General features: G+C 39.3%; 1 long non-coding RNA gene across 4 annotated transcripts; it reads left to right on the top strand.

Moving 5' to 3' along the window:
- The first annotated feature begins 1,212 nt into the window (after window positions 1–1,212).
- LOC104867563 lies at window positions 1,213–13,922 on the top strand. Of its 4 annotated transcripts, XR_002025605.1 has the most exons (7): window positions 1,213–1,667; window positions 2,047–2,176; window positions 4,382–4,752; window positions 6,181–6,250; window positions 6,431–6,488; window positions 6,588–6,697; window positions 8,826–8,958. It is a non-coding gene; the product is annotated as an uncharacterized LOC104867563 (long non-coding RNA). The 4 variants fall into 4 exon arrangements; XR_781800.1 differs by having other exon boundaries at window positions 6,431–6,697; XR_781799.1 differs by having other exon boundaries at window positions 6,121–6,250; window positions 6,431–6,697.
- Window positions 13,923–16,688: the final 2,766 nt, after the last annotated feature.

The raw sequence follows: 16,688 nt of genomic DNA, 5'->3' as shown, positions 1-16,688 counted from the left end.
GGAGGATTATCAGAGTGACTGAGGACACAGGATTAACTAGTCCTCACTCATTTGTTTACTCATTTATTATACAAGTATGTGTTAAAGGTCTACTATGGGTCCTGCTGGTGCTACTTGAAAACTACCATGGTGTGAAGCTTTTTATGTGTTTGTTTCTTTTCTTTTCTTGATGTTAAAAGTGAAGTAGGCAATCTCGCAAATATGCAGAAATACAAAGAATAGTAACTCCCAGTTCATTGCTATGGGTGAGATTCTGGTGCTTGCGATGGGATGGCACCTGCAGCTCATACTGCTGGGCCATTTCCGGTACACTGATGCACACACACACACACACACACATCCGTGTATTCTGCTTTATTTATGTGATGTTATGATATCATAAATATTTCATACAACTTCAAAAATAGTAACTGTTGTGCTCACTTCGGCAGTGCCTATACTAAACAATAGTAATTGTTAAAATTTAGGGAAGGTCTAATCTGTGACAGACATTTTTTTTTTTTTTTTTTTTTTTTTTTTTTTGGTGGTACTGGGAATTGAACACTAGGCCCTTACACTGAGCTACATCTGCAACACTGTTAAAAGTTTTTTTAGTTTGAGTCAAGTTCTGGCTTCATCACTCAGTTGACCAGGCTGGGCTCGAACTCATGATTCTCCTGCCTCAACCTAGAACTAGAAAATTACTAGGTCAAAAGATACAAGTGAATTTAACAAACTTTGTTTCAAAGAACAAAGAAGTCTATACACATTTTGACCTCTGATTTTAAAAAATCCAAGTACTCTTATCGACATTAATTAGCATATTGTTTCTTATGTAAAATGATTTTAAAATTATTTTTAAATAAACCAATCTCGTTTTAGAAAAATGGGAAATTAAAAATAAGAACAGTAGTCGTAGTCCAAAACAACTTAACATTTTAGTATTTTGCCATTTAGTTGAAATTTTTATTTTCAAAGCTAGTATTTGAAATTATTTTAAGTCTTTTCCCCTTTTTAAATCTTTTTTTGTAGGTTGATTTCTAACTTTGACATTATTCCTGCTTTATGTTCATCTCCTTTTCTTGCCTTGTCCCCGTATATTTTTTCTTATGATTGATGGTATAAAATTGAAAGCATCACAATTTTTCATCTTGGAATAAATAATTTGACTCGGAATAAAACTTTCATCTTTTGGATAATATTTTCTTTAATATAACATTTTTCATAGGCCTCTGTTGTTGTATTTACCTTCTATTCATCCTTGAAGGAGAAGAAATGCACACAGGTTTCATATTTAGAAACAGAAAAGGATTGCCCTTGGTTTCTCCTTTCTCATTCACGCAACAAACGAAGTCTTAAACACCATGCACTTGTTAGTCCAGACCATAAAAATAAGCTGTAATAAACAGAGTTCCTGATTCCATGGCAACCGCTTTCCACCGGGACTGGGTAGATTCCTCTCTTTGAATTATCGGTGGGCAGCAGATTGGTCTGTTCCATGTTGAGCCCAACTTCTGCTTATCACAGACATGAATCCGATTCGGTGTGGTTTTGTCTACGTGGTTTTACGTCACTGCCGTATTATCCCGCGTGTAGTCACAAAGTGTGCTCGAGCACAATAGTGATACCTAAAGTCCTGTCCCAGTTGCCTCTGCGGTGGCTGCTCCTCCATCCGGGACCTGACTGAGGTGGGTGCCTCCCACCTTTGGGGGTAGGGGCCACCGAGCTCCCTCTCCAGCCCCTGGCTGTGGGAGTTACAGTCTTCCCATGAAAATCGCTAAGGGAGGAAAAGAGTCCCGGTCATCTCAGAACCCAGCTTCCCAGCAAAAGGGAACTAAATGCTAAGTTTCAGGAACTTATAGATGACGACAGGACCCAAGGGACATCTGGTTCCATGAGTGATGAGAAGCTATGGTGCAGGGATCTGGGGGTCTGAAGACCAACTGCACTTGTCCCCTTCACGAGACTTCAGTGGCCACACCCTGCCCCATCTTTGGATTCTCTGTAGGTTGCTCCAATGATCTCAGCTTATTGACCAGTTCTGCTGATGTCTTATGTCTTGCACAGGAGGCGGAGAGCAGGAGGAGGGAAATGTGTTCCATGTATTCTTCAAGCTAGAGGAGGCTGCGCCTTGAGAACAGCTTCTTTTAAACTTTAGCTTCATCTCCGTGGAAATCCCGTCAGTACTATTTTATCTGTAAGTCTCCAGTTCTGGTGTGGATGTAATTTTACCTTCTCTGTATTTAAATAGGATTTGGAGAGAAATTGGTTAAAGGATGCCTAGCTACAGAAAGACCAGAAATTGATAATCTACAGTTTGGATAGTTTTTCCTTTAATTAAACTATGCTAATTTTATTTTACCTCTCTATGTCATAATTTCTTATTAAATTATCATCTGTTTCCATTACTAAAACTCAACTAATGGGATGAAATTTTTTAAGAGGATTGAGTTGCTGAAATAGTTTGTCTATTGAGAAAGAAACTGGGTAGAGACTGTAAAAGTAAATATTTATTGAATACCTGCTATGGTGTGTGTCCTGTTATTTATTTCTCATCTTTAGCCACATTTCATAGTTATAAACTACAGGAATAAGTAATTGTTTTACAGAGTACATAAATATTAGGTAATGTAGACAAAATTTTAACTGAGGCTTCACTGATTTCAAAATTTATACATATTTTTCAACGTAACATCTACCCCTCTCAAGAATGTAAGAAAAAAGAATAGTTTGAATTATCATATAACATATTTCAAAGAGAAATTTTAAAGAATGAGAAATTTTGGTTGGGTCTTCAGACTCACAGAAAACTGAATCTAGATAGAAAACTTGAGTCACTACTAAAAATAGCTTAATTGGGCACTTGTGGTATCTAAAATGCCCCCCAAAGTCTCATGTATTTGAAAGGTGATTGGGTCTTGGAGGTGCTGAACTTACTAGTAGATTAGTCTCCTGATATTTATACCTCTGGAAGTGCTATTAGGAGGTGGGGCCTGGTTGGAAGAGTGGATCACTGGGCCTTTGCACGGTAGACTTTCCCCAGCTTCTCCCTTCCATCCTTGCTTCCTGGCTGCCATGGGTGGGCAGCTGTCCCCTTCCAGACCCTTTCACCATGCTGTTTCTGCCTTGAAGCCAACCAGCCATGGACCGAAGCCACTGAAGATGTGAGCCAAAACACTCTTCTAAGTTGTGGGCACTGGGTATTTTGTCCCAGCAACAAGAAGTGACAAATATAGGCACCTTTAGTTGGTTAAAGCTGCTCAGGGCTGGTCCTGTCTACTGGGGGGGGCAACCTATTCTTTCGTATAGGCATAGGTCTTAGAATCAAGTGAGCAAGCTCTTAACACTTGCTAATTCATAGTTCTTTCCCATTGCTGTCTTTTGCTGTCAAGGATATTTCTACAATATAATGAAAGTTCAAAGAATGCATAATCCTGGTCCTGTTCTGCATTCACTGAAGTATCATTAAAGGGTTGTTATGTATGTGTGTGTGTTGTTTCATGTGTTTTACTTTTATAAGGTAAGTTCAGTTCTGCTTTCTAGGAGGTGCTGTGTTTTGTCATTTGATAGTGTCACCATAGGCAGTTGAGACAGCTTGCAGAATTTGCTGAAAGTGGAATTGTGTTTGCTTTATTAAAAAAAAATTCTGAAGGTTCTCCTTACCAAATAAATGGCAATGTCAAGGGTAAAACAACAGCTGTGCATTTAATGCATAAAATAAAAACTTGAAAGCTACACATTCAAAGACAGAGTCATTATTTAAGTGCCAATGACATTACACACTGGGACTGAAATAAATAATCCGTCATCAGTGACTTAGTAGCAAAGGTTGTTTTCTCTGGGGAGAAGTCTTGCATGCTGCCACAGTCCTCCAGACAGTTTAAAAGAAAACTTGCCAAAAGAAAAAGATAAGTAACATATCATACTCCCATCACAAAGACATATGAGAAATAACTTCAGACTTCACTTAGGAATAAAGTAAATATCGTCTCAAAGCAGTACCCGAAAATACTCTTTTGGGTGGATAATGCTTGGACATTGTTAGGAACTGTAATAAACACATAATTTACAGTACTATTTAGGGATAGATGCAGGGAAGGACACTCACTTTCCAACATCTGATGATAAAATTTAGCTGGCAAGTTCTAGAAAAATCTATAATGAATCACTGGGAGGTGGGAAACAGGTTGAACTGTTGGGGAAGCGTCTTGTGTGTACCAAGAGGGTCTGTTTATATTTTTTGCTATGTTGTCATTTTTTTTTTTTTGGTCTAAATGCTTCATACTCTATCAGTAAAAATTCTACTTTATATGTTGTGAAAAGACAAATTTCCCTTTGGAGAATATGTCACATAGAAATTCTGAAATGCGAGGACCTAAGGATTCCCACTTTGTATTTTCAGCCTGAAGAAATGACGACCAGATACCAAGCAAGTCTTTTCCTTGCTGCTGTGTCTTGGAGGAGAAAGGTTCTTTTACCCCTCTCCATCACGTGAGAATTCTCAGCGAAGATACTGTTAGAAACACAGACTAAAATCTGCATTCTGGGGATCCTGGTAAACACAGGGTCCTGTCTCTTCCCATCTCCCCTTCAGAACTGGTTTCTAGGAGCCAGAAGACCACTCCACTGTTATGTGCCGTCTCCGTGCAGCTGCTGACTTGAATTCTGTAGTTTTGGAGACTGCTTTTGCTGTTTGTGCCTGAGCACCCTGGTCATTGTCCCCTGGCCAACAGTGATTGTCAAGTGTCAACTACAAAAAGTGGCCTGTGTCAGGTAAATTCAAACAGAAAAATATGTGCTCCTGGGATTAATGACAGACAGTAGGTTTTTGCTACTTGTCTGTTCACATCTCTCTCCCCTACTATAAGGTCTGCTTCGTGAGGGTAAGAGCCTGTGTCTGCTGTAGGGACAATGCTACTTTTATGTTAAACAGTAGCATTCAGATAAATAGTTCTTAAATCAATGAATTAATGAAAATTGTTCCAAGGCAAAGGATCCTTAAGGTAGAGGGAATGAAGATAGAGATATTGCCATTAAGAAATAAAATATTTTATAATTCACAGTTCAGAAAAATGAATCTGAAGTTAATCAAATTGATCTGGTTGGGCTTCTCTGTTAGTATTTACAAAATCATAGTCTGACTTGAAAAAGGCAGAAAAATTTTGTAATGCAGAGAAATAGTTTGTTCAAATCAGCACATACATTTCACAGTATAGATAGTGAGAGAAGATATTTCACTTCAAGATCATGTCTGAAATATGTAGATCTTTATATAATGCACATGCTGTTCACCGTTTGTTCTCTTAGCGTTATCTAATGAATGAAAAAGATCTTTAAATTCTTAATACACGTCACTGGGGAAAACTTGAACACATCCTAGACTAATTTAAATATGGGAGAGAGGCTACCAGTGGAAAGATCTAAGTGGTTATATTTGATTTATAAATAGGCTGTCCTAGATAAAAAGGAGCCAGGAATCAATGTGCCAGATAAAAGAGACCAGATGCTAGGGAAAGTAGCCCTATTTTCTAGAAAGGCCTCTTCAGGAGCGAGACAGCATGTGGGGAAGTAGATGGCCTGTTGGCCCATCTTTCCAATCACTCCTCTGCAACCCAGGAGAAATCAAATGCGCCACATGAATGGTTTGGTACTGGTCAAGGTTTAAATAACTGACATTTACAGCTATTCATGAATAAATGTACGAGCCCCTGTATTTTCCATAACATTCCAAATTCTTGCATATATCTGGAACTCTCTTTTCTTAAGAAGGAAAAAGCAGTTCCATGAAGGTGTAGGACCAAGGACTCGCTGAAAGGAAGTACTTGCAAAAATACGTCTCAGAATATCTTATAGAAAATTCTAAAAACAAGTTCAAGTTACACATCAGAAATCACATGGCAAAACTTTTTCTTTTCCGTATGGTATCCAGCCTCTCGGTTATTAGGATGATGAGCCCTAGCTTGAAAGGAGAAACTTAACTCAAGGACTTTATTTTTACTGCCAAACAGAGATCTGAATTCGTATAATAAGAGAGCAGTGGGGATGCGGGATGACAGAATTCATTAATGTGCCAAGGATGTGGCCAACTTGTCTACAACTAGTTAAAAGGCAAATACACAGATTGATCATTTTTCTTTCCAGGACTGTACGTCACAATACACATGGCCTGTTTCCTAAAACCTTCTGTCTAATGTTTAATAGATTGATGGAACTTCAAAAACAGCACTTCCGACAATCCTGCTAGACAAGAAGGGACATGAAGATACCCCAGGTTAAAAGACTGTTTGCAATCTGAGCTGGGAAGAGTTAAACTCGTTACCTCACAGTCTTCCCTTTAAGCTAAAACTTTCCTTTGGATTCAGAAGGAATTGTGGCTTGAATCTGGGATTCTAAAGTGGCTGACATAAAACATTTGATTTTGTTTTTATTTTTAAAAATATTTTATTTTCAGATTTTTATACACCAAGGATTCGCTACATTTATCAATCCAGCCTGCATGTCACAGATGCGTAGGTCACTGCCCCACACCCCTGCTTAGGGGAGCGTCTTGGGGTGGTGGTGAGGAGCCCAAGACCCCTGGGTCTGAACTGCTGTGTCGATGCCAGCAGACAGCACAGCCGGCTCCTCCGCGTCCCAGCGTCCTGCCGTATGACGCACTGGACTACTTCCCAAGAGTGCCCCAAGGGAAACATGACATGGACACACAGGAAATCCCAAAGTAAGAGTTATTCTAAGGCAGGGTGTCATCTCCGAAGGACACATGTCATTTTCAGGAGACTGTGTCCAATTGCACATTCCTGGCCCTCCAGGTTCTATGAAAGGAACTTCGGTGCATTATGCGAACTGAAAGTAGACTGCATGTTAGTCCTTAATCATCGATCCTTCCCTGAATGGCAAGTTTTGTCCCACTTTCTATCCTTTGTCTGCTCACTAAAGTTGGCCTGTTTCAATCTGTGGTCACCATTGTCTCCTATATTCAGAATGTTCAAATCATTGGGTAAATGAACTGTGTCTCAAAGACCTAGATAGAGAATTGTTTCCTGATGCTCAGCTGGGATGCTTTCCCTCCTTCCTGTCTCTATAAGCGCAGGAACCCGACAACCCTGGCTGTATGAGAGAGTGACCGCTGTCCAGGGCTGGCCCTCTCAGCCTCTGGAGTTGCCAAGCCTTCCAGGGCCAGTGCTGTCTGGCTTCTGTTGCCTGGCAGCCAGACTGGACTCGTCCTGTGCAGCAGTGGGCTCAGCGTTGCTGTGCAGAGAGGATGAATTGGTGTCACCTACGTCTCCCTGTGGAGCTTGCCTCGTGAAGTTACTGCCTAGTCTATGTGCTGTGAACTGTGCACACCTGAGCGCACCCTGCCATGGATTTTAAGTTATTTACATTATAAAATTTCCCATAATTTGAAGTAATTTTTGAGTATATTTCCTCATTCTGTGTTTGTAGCAACTCTGTAAGGCAGGAAGCTCAGTCATTTTAGAAAAGGACAGTCAGGTCCACAGAGAAGTTAAGTGACATGTCCAGGATCACTGAGGCCATAGAAGACGGGGCAGGGCCAGTGCCCCATTTCCTGACTACCATGTTGGCTCTTGGTGGATGATGTCTTGTATCCTCCCACTCTTCTGCCTGCTTACTCAGTCCTTTAGTTCCCGAAGTTGGCTTCAAGCTGTCTAATGGCATTGGCGTGAGGAACGCCCAGAGTCCCAACTCCAGCATAAGTCAGGGTGGCTCCCTCCCGTGCCTCAGTTTCCTCTTGTATCCGGGTGGGAGATTTGAATGAGATAGTTTCAAAAACCAACCTGAGTGGTGTAGCACAGCAGAGAGAGGGCAGGCCCTGCGTCAAGACAGCCACAGGGTTGAATCGTGGTCTTCCTGCTTCCAGCTCTGTGACTTGGGGAAATTTATAGAAACTTGCTGGTTATCAGTTTCACATATATAAAGCCAGAGATGCTAATGTTAATTTTGAAGCAATCTTGTGAAAAATAAGTAAAAGAATATATGTAAAAGAATTTGCCAAATGGCAAGCAATCAGCACACGTCAATTATTTCTTTCAGTGTTAACACCTGTCATACTCGAGCATATACATTATTTTTAATAGCAGTTTAATTATTATCTAGGAAGATATTTCTAGCTTTATTAATTTAAAAGAGAAAGCACTAAATATATTATACAGTTATATGATCAAAAATGTCTAAATAAACACAATATTTTTGTTTATCGGTAGGACCTCAGCATCGATTACATCTTCATGATTTAACCCATGAAATGACTTGAGATGTAATGTATCAATAGTATGTTAATGTGTTTATCTTTTCTTTGTAATAGAAATACAAGAAAAGTGAAATAATTCTTTTAGATGAGAGCACTGGAGTCTTTATTCCGTAGGCTTGCCCTTTAGACTAGTAAATAAAAAGAAGCAGGTTCATCTGGGAAAATACTAATAATGACCTTCTAAAAAACAGAGCAGAGACAATAGGTACAAATAATTCTGCTTGTCCAAACGCTTCATTAAAACCGGGAGTAAAAGTACATAATCTATTTTTTTAAATGATTAAACTTTATTACTGAACAACAGCATCTTTGGAAAAAATTAACCATAATCATTATCAGAAGGGCTGGCAGTTGTGTAGCTGCATTGCCAGGAAGAACAACTTACCAGGTACAATGAGGACAAAGAGGAAAGGTTTTCTGGCAGGGTGATCAGATGGCAGAGAAGAGTCAGACCGTCAACAAAAACCCTGCACAAGCTTGCTTTCTTTTTTTTTCCCCTTGTTACAAAGTAAGAAGCATTTGGGTAGCTTTTTTAAATTTTAAATTTTTGCTGTAAACATATATTAATCTTCAGCAGCATTTCAGGTCCAGGTGCCATGTGGGAAATGATTGATGCTCCAGGGACAGGAGAAGGATGCGAACTGGGCGACTTCCAAGTTGCAGACATGCGGAGCTCATGGGACACCTACTTCTTCTGAGAGGCGATGCACACCGAGAGTCGAATTCTATTTTTGTTTGTTTGTTGCTTCATGCATCCAAAGTAGTATTATAAGCAGTTTTCAGATAAACATAATTAATCTTTGACCCTATCAAAATAACTACCCAATTAGCTTATCTATATTTTTGTTTTTAAAAAAACAACACCATGTTTAATGTATGTGGTTCAATATTGTTTATATTCTAAATGTGTCCTAAATCACTATGAAGGGTTTTTAACTTTTCATCTTGTTTGATTTATAAAAGGAAGAATAAAATATTAGAGTGAAGATATATTTTCATAAAGTTTATCTTTTGTCTTTGAAAGTTAGTGTATATATCTCAGTAGAAGGATGTGGAAATAAAATCCGAGCTCTGTAGTATGCACTCTGATAAAAGAAGTGATAAATATGACTGATGATATCAAAATAATCATCAGATTGTTTTCAGAAAATTTCTTCTTAAAAACAATTGCTCTGACACCAGTTTTCAAGTGCTCAGAAAAGATTCAGATTCACAGAAAAATCAATATTTCATTTTTGTTTTTCCTCCTACATATGTTTGTGGCACATAGGTTTATTTTGGGATAAAGCTGGTCAACTTCATGAAAACTCATTTTCAATTCCCACTTTTAAGATGTGGTGATTTCCAAAGGTTCGACATGCCTGCTTTATAGCAAAGATGAGCATCCCCGCACGGATTTCATTTTAGATCAAGACTGAGTTGGCCTCTGCTTTTGAACCTAGATTGCTAAACTGTACAGTGACAGAATACAGCCTCACAGGGTCTCTGCAAAGGGAAAAAGTAAAACAAGTACCACAGATACCTAATCCTATGCTATGGTCAGTTATATTTTAGCCTTCAGTTTTTTCTCCTTAACTTAATTTCTCAAGAAAAAAACCCCCAGGAACTTATTAGACTTTGTGTTCAGGGTCCTACCTCCAGTGCAACATCATAAAAACCCAGATACAGGAAACATAAGCTTAAAAGTTTTAAAAAAGCTTGGTGGATATTACTTCATATAATTCAAGTCAGGTCAGAAATAAGGGTAAAGTGTGAGTAAATGGTAAACCCTTAAAAATTCCAGTAACAGTCTTGACCTTCAATTACCTCTATCAAGATAAGGAATATTATGATCATGTCAGAATTTAAAGGAGGAAAAGTTGTCCAAGTCATAAACTTATAACTCTTATGATTCTTTCATCATGCATTTATTATTGGATCAAATATAGAGTCCACAGGGGATTAGGTCAGTTGATTGGGGAATAGTGCCAATGAGGCCAGAGGGTCCTTTCAGTGTTTGAGATAAAAGCTAGCAGAATCCTATGCCTTGGTGAAGCACAGAGTAAAGTTAATTCTATCACAGCATCTACAAGGGTATGCCACTAGCCCAAAGGAAGTGAAGGCAAAATATTGTGTTGTGGGCATGGCTCCTCATCATGAGAGAATAATTTCTATTCATCGTGGTAGTGGGTCAATGGGGTTATCATTCAATACACATTAGGCTATTTATAGGAGTAATCAATTGGATATCTGGATTTTAAATGTAGTTTTTTTGTTTACGTGTGTATTTCATTCTTTGATATGAGCTTGCCAAGGTTATGTTTATTTCTTGACCTAGCTTCTGGATATCAGTCGAGTCTCAATAAATGACAACAAAAGCATAGATCATTATGTGCAGATTGCTGCTTGCAATAATCTTTTCACTGCCTCTCCCATAGACATTTTTGTTCCTAGTGATCAACTCAGCACTCTGATAGTGATACTTAAACCTATGCTGTTGGATGAATCAATGAGAATTAGGGATTTGTCATTACAAAATTGTGCTAAATAAAAATGACTTTTAGCTTTAGTTCATTTATTTATTCAGCTATTTATTAGCAGCTTGCTACCCCAGGATTTCTACAGTAGTAGTAAAAAAGACTCAGTTTGAACCCTCACAGGAGATTCCTGCACACATCTCCTCCTCCCCACCTTAAACAAGCAGAGCATCCACCCTGACACTCACTGCAAATGAAGGAAAACCATCCTCCGGCCAGTTGTGTCTCTAACAACTACATCGTGTTACTTTGGGAAAAGAAAGGATTGAACCCTACATGTTACACACCAGAGCTGACAACAGCTGTTAAAAAGAAAAAGGCTCAAGTTGCACAGCTCTGGCTTCTGTTCATTTTGTGATTATTATTATAAGTCAAAAGTCTATAGCAATAAAAATGACATCAATAGGAGCAACAATGGCCATAATATGCTCCCAACATTGTCTCTAACTGTATTAACAGTGTTGCTCATTGCAGGAGGGTGGGTGGGGAGCCCTGGGGACGAGCTGACTGCATAAAAGGCCAATAAGGAACAAATCACAGCACTTTCGGCTTCCATCAGGCCACATGGCACTCAGAGGGGGAGTTGGAATCTGCTTTACAACCTGACAAATGAACCTCAAGTCATGGATAAGATTAGTCAACACCGTACTGAAGGAAGATTAAAAAAAAAGAAACCTGCTTAAGCTATAAAGAGAGCATGCCATTTTATTATTATGAACAGTGATATAATCCCAGCTCTTGCTGAAGTAGGTAACATGCGAGGCCAATAAAGGGTGGTAAAAGGCATATCTCTGTGCTTGGGCAGAAAACATTTTATTGTCTTTTGGGGAAAGAAGTATCATAAAAAAGACAACAAACTGAAAGTTTGCGTGCAGTATCTGAAAGAAAGAATGTGCACACAGAATAGGTCAAGGCTCACCTTCGATGAGCTTCAACTTAGATATTTATAAATATGAAGTAATAACAATAATATACAGATCTATAATGTTCATCGAGACTATAAACAAAAAGAAACATTTTAAAGATTAGATAAAATTATATACAAATAGCCGTTCTAATATTCCTTTCTGAAAAAGATTATGTGGCTCCCATCCTGGGCTCCGGGCATCTCATTTAGTAACTATTTTGTAGCATAAACATTGGCTGAAAACAAAGTCATGGTCGGCAGAAGTCAGAATCTATCCAGTGTTGCTCATAAACAAACGTTACGATAGGGTGCACTTTAAACTGGTAACTATAGGATACAGTGAAAAACTTCTGAACAGAAAGATCCTGGTGCATTAGTTAAACAAGACTAACTCTGGAGCTAAATTTCAGGGAACAGCTGACGAGCAGATTGGCCTACCTTGAAAGAGACCAAGAGAATTATATATGTTCTTGAGCAATAATGATGCATGCTGATACTTCAGAAAATCTGATGTTAGAATTCTTATTATTAGGACAGTAAAGCCTTTTAGATATAAGTTCTTCAAATTCTTGGATCAAGAACTAAGAACCACTAGCATTTACCGTCCTTATGCTCTGCTCTTAGGTCCTACCGAGATTAGACATTGTTGTTTTAAAGAATGTAGGGAACGTGGTTCCTCTCAGCTCTTGAGAAGTGCTTGTTCACATAATTAAAACATTTGCTTTCTAAAGTATTTTCTATGGATGAAGGCAAAAGGCATGCTATTCTTTTCTACCCTAAATCAAGCTATTATGTGATTTGAAGGGAAAAATTCATTTGTATAAAATATTCTTTAGGGCCAGGGATTTAGCTCAGTGGTGCTGCCACCTGCCTCGAAAGCGCAAGGACCTGAGTTCAATCCCTGGTACCCAAACAAACAATAAATAATTCTGGAATTGATTTTTGTTTACCAGTTCTGCTCAGTATTTCCCATTTTATTTGAATTGGTGAGGTTTCCTTTCTTCAAAGTGTTATCAATACATGCATATTTCAGTCGTGAATGTGGCTGTGGGAAGAATCATAAAGGATTCCAAAGACACATTTTAAATACTGACCCTTACTGACAACCAAGCATTATCCAGAACCATCATATGTAAGTAAATACCTTTGTTTTATCAGGATTCTACAAGAACACAAAATAGAAGTGAAACTGTCACATTTGTCATGAGATTGATGTCACCTGAAGTTTTCTGAAACCTTAAGAAGAAAATATACAGAAAAGAAATTGTGCATCCTACAATTTTAAGTGTTTGATCTTAAAAAACATCCAATAGTCGTATGGCCTCAGATTAATGCAAAAATATTATGGACTGAGATTTAAACCAAATTGGTTGTGTATGCATTTACTTATCACCCAGTAGGCATGGCAGAACTCCATCTTATTATGTTTAAAAGTATAAATCTCAAATTTGTACGTCATATGGATGGAATGTATCCAGCAATAAATATGCAGCTTAGAGGAACCTTTGCAATGCTGTAGAATAATTTGGACAGCTGGTGTTATTGGTTGATCTACAAGGTTTTTGGTGTTCTTATCAATCTGCTCTTTTACACTTAATTTAAATTTAGTATAAATATTCACTGTCAAAAAAATTAAATCGAGGGAGAATGATCTCACATTTTAGCTCGGGGTACAAAACCAGAATATTACCAAAGGAAGTACGTGCAAAGGTGAGTTTTTATGGTTCCAACTGGTTTGGAGACAAAGGAAGTGATAATTTGTTTTTGTTTATGCAGGCTTAGATGATAATCTAAAATGAAAAAGGAGAATCTTCTAGTTGCCAGTTCTGTGGTATACATGCTCTTTTTATTAGAAAAATTTGTTAAATTACTAATAGCATGTAACATTTGTTGAGTGCTTTCTGCTTTCCAAAGCATTTACATATCTATTATCTCATAACGGCCTTAGAAGATTTGAAATCATTAAATACAGCAAAAGGCAGTTATGGTAAATCATTGAGAGTGTTGTAAGCCAATTTGGGATTGGTACAGGTAAGGAAGAAAGTTTTTAATCCTTTATCTTTCATATTCTGGAACATGGACTCTTTGCAGTGTGTTAGCACGTGTATTTTATACAGTGAACACTAAGGGAATTTGTTTCTTTTATGCGTCCCAGGTATTTGTTCCCTGGTGTGGCTTCTGTAGCCCTATGGGACTGTCTTCATGAAATCTTCAATCCCACCATCCCTGCGTGTTCTAGCCAACATGGTGCCTCCCATCCACATGGCGATGGTCAGAGTAGATCTAGCTCTATTGGAAATACTGACTTCACTTGCATCTAGCCCTTGTCCGGAGAAGGCAACGAGGCCAAAGTGCTCATAAAGTGACTATAGAATCTGCATTGGAAAACAACCAAAGAATAAGGCTGAGTATATCTTGAGTGGATTCTTTCTGCAGAGCTCCAAGAAGGATCAAATCTGGCTACTCGGAACCTAGAGAAGCAGTGTGTGTGATTGGAAAAGAAAAGACAAGCTAATGGAAAGCCTTTATTGCCTTTCAGATAGTAAGAGGAGAGCCAGCTAGTCGCAAATGCAGAGTGGGCAGGTGGAAACATGGGAGCCCCCATCAAAAACGTAAGAGCCAGGAAGCACACAAAGCTGGGGAGCATACGAAACTTTAATGTTACCGAACAACGAAGTTCTTACCAATTAGCAAACATAAGACAGGTAAATGCACTGCAGGCAGGAACAGATGAGGCTCAGAAAGTGAAGTATCAGTTCCACTCACCCTCTAGCACAAACACATATGTGCATCTGTCCTAAGCCCTGCTCTCTGTGTCACTGACACGTCATTGAGAGTGTGTCACTGTAGTATAAATACAGAATATTTCTCTGATTAAAATCATAGTCTAACACTATTGGGAGAATAGGAATGCAATATTTTCAAGGATTCTACATTTTAAAGGTAGTTTTAAGCAAAGAGAAGCTGTTCTTTATCTGTGTTCTAAGAACAGTGACATTGATCTGGACACTAAATGAAGATTAGAAAAATAACAGAAAAGGCCGATAGCTGTAAGGCCAAAGCATAAGGTCCACAAGAATAGTGCAGTGGGGTTGAGGACTCTGGGAGGGAAAATTACTTAAAGAGTGATTAAATATCAGCCCCTTACTGGAAGATATTACTTATCACATTGTAAGTAAATAAAGAAGGACATAGTACGGCATCCTCCCCCAGACTTGTGTACTCTTCAGAGCCCGTTTTTAATTTACATATCTTACTTTAGATATTTGATGCTATCACTTAATGCCTCTCATTTTTTTGCTTTGTATAATGTATCGCTTGCCTGACCAGATGGCAGTGAATCAGCCAATAATTACGGAAGGCACATCATAATATATTAACATCCTAATGACTTCATGCAGATCTGCTTCCAAAATCACAATCAATAACAAAAATACAGAGTTGACCTGGAAACAAGATTGTGAGATCTGAATGCACCCTGGTGTGGCTTTTCCTTGTCCATCTCTGCTGGATGCTGTACCTGGTTTACTCCCTACCGTGTAGAAATGGGCAGACGAGACACAAGCGGAGATTTACTGGCTCTTCTGGCACTGGATGAGACCTGTCTCTCCCCCTCCCCCCTCGTCTCTTACTGCCTTTCTTACCCTCCTTTCCTGTGTGCTTGCATATACATACACACAATGTCACAATCTGCTTATACACATGGTTGTGCAGAATGGGGCACTAGAGAATCTAGAATTAGGTGGGATGATCCTGGAGATTACAGGGCTATCCGGGAGGCCACCATGACAGGCAGGGGCAAGTGGGGGTCTGGCACACTGTCAGACGTGGACACACCTACCGTCTTGAGCCAGTGTGATATCCACTCAGTGTAAGGTAGTGAGCGATGGTAAGCACAAAGTGTGAAAATTCCCCACCCAAAACTTTCTAATATTTAGGTTTTTATTTTCTAAGATAGAAACTAAAATAATTTCATCAGATACTTATGCAAGAGTTATTATGAAGAATTATAGTTCTTCAGGTCCTTTTCTTCTCTAGAGACAATCGCTTTTGTTTCTTTTACTTGGCTCTTTCAAGAATTCAATTTTTTAAATTCTCCTGTGAGATATAAGCTCTTGAATTTTCACCATGAGAGAAGTTAAAGACTTAGCTTGCCGTCTCCCTTTCCCATCCACGTGTCCCCTTGTCCTCTGCCACCTGTCTTCCCAATCAGTCATCTTGTAGCTTTGAGAGGTCAGTGTTCACCGTTCACACTGCAGTTACTATGGAGGTTCATTCAGGCCGGCATCACGGACCCCTAGGGCCTGACAAGACAGAGTTCTAAAAAACAAAAACATAAAGTTCTCTTTAAAGACTTTGCTGCTTTCCATGGCATACATACTCTTGTCTTGGACCATTTCAGACTCTGGACTTCCTTCGATGTAAAATTTGAAATGAGAACATCTATTTCTCCTTTGGGTAAAAAATCGCCATGTTTGTATTTGTTTGATTGTTCCATTTGTTATGTGCTTTAAAAAATGAATTAGCAAGTTTTGCTTCCCCAGACAGATATGTGCATCAGCTATGCTGTGCACTTCTGCAGAACTCTGCCTGCGGCACTGTGCTGGCTGCCTCTGTGCCTGGTTCTCCGAGGTCTTGGATTGCCAGCTCTCTTGTTCCAAGGAGTCTTCTTCCATCCCAATCCGCATCTCCTGATCCAGGTCCTCCGGTTGAGTGCTCCCTCCTTTCAGTGGGCGCTTCCTCTGGTGGCCTCTCATACAACTTTGGGACCCGGCACACCTGAGCACGTTTTCACTCTGCCTTCACCCGTGAGGGTGGCAGTGGCTCCGCAGCTCTGGCTGGCAATGAATTTCCTGTAGAGTGCTGTGGGCTTGGTGCCTCCTGCTGGGAGCTTGGTGTGGGATTGTGGACTGCGGTGGTGTCTGCTGCTGACACCTTCCACGGGACCTGCCTTTCTCCCATTGGAAGCTCTGAGAACTTGGTCAAGATGTATTTGGAAAAGTAGAATGCATCGAAG

The sequence above is a fragment of the Fukomys damarensis genome, unplaced genomic scaffold (assembly GCF_012274545.1).
Source record: "Fukomys damarensis isolate Sample0158 unplaced genomic scaffold, DMR_v1.0_HiC HiC_scaffold_26, whole genome shotgun sequence".
Classification (NCBI taxonomy): Eukaryota; Metazoa; Chordata; class Mammalia; order Rodentia; family Bathyergidae; genus Fukomys; species Fukomys damarensis.
This window is presented reverse-complemented; position numbering and strand designations above follow the sequence as displayed.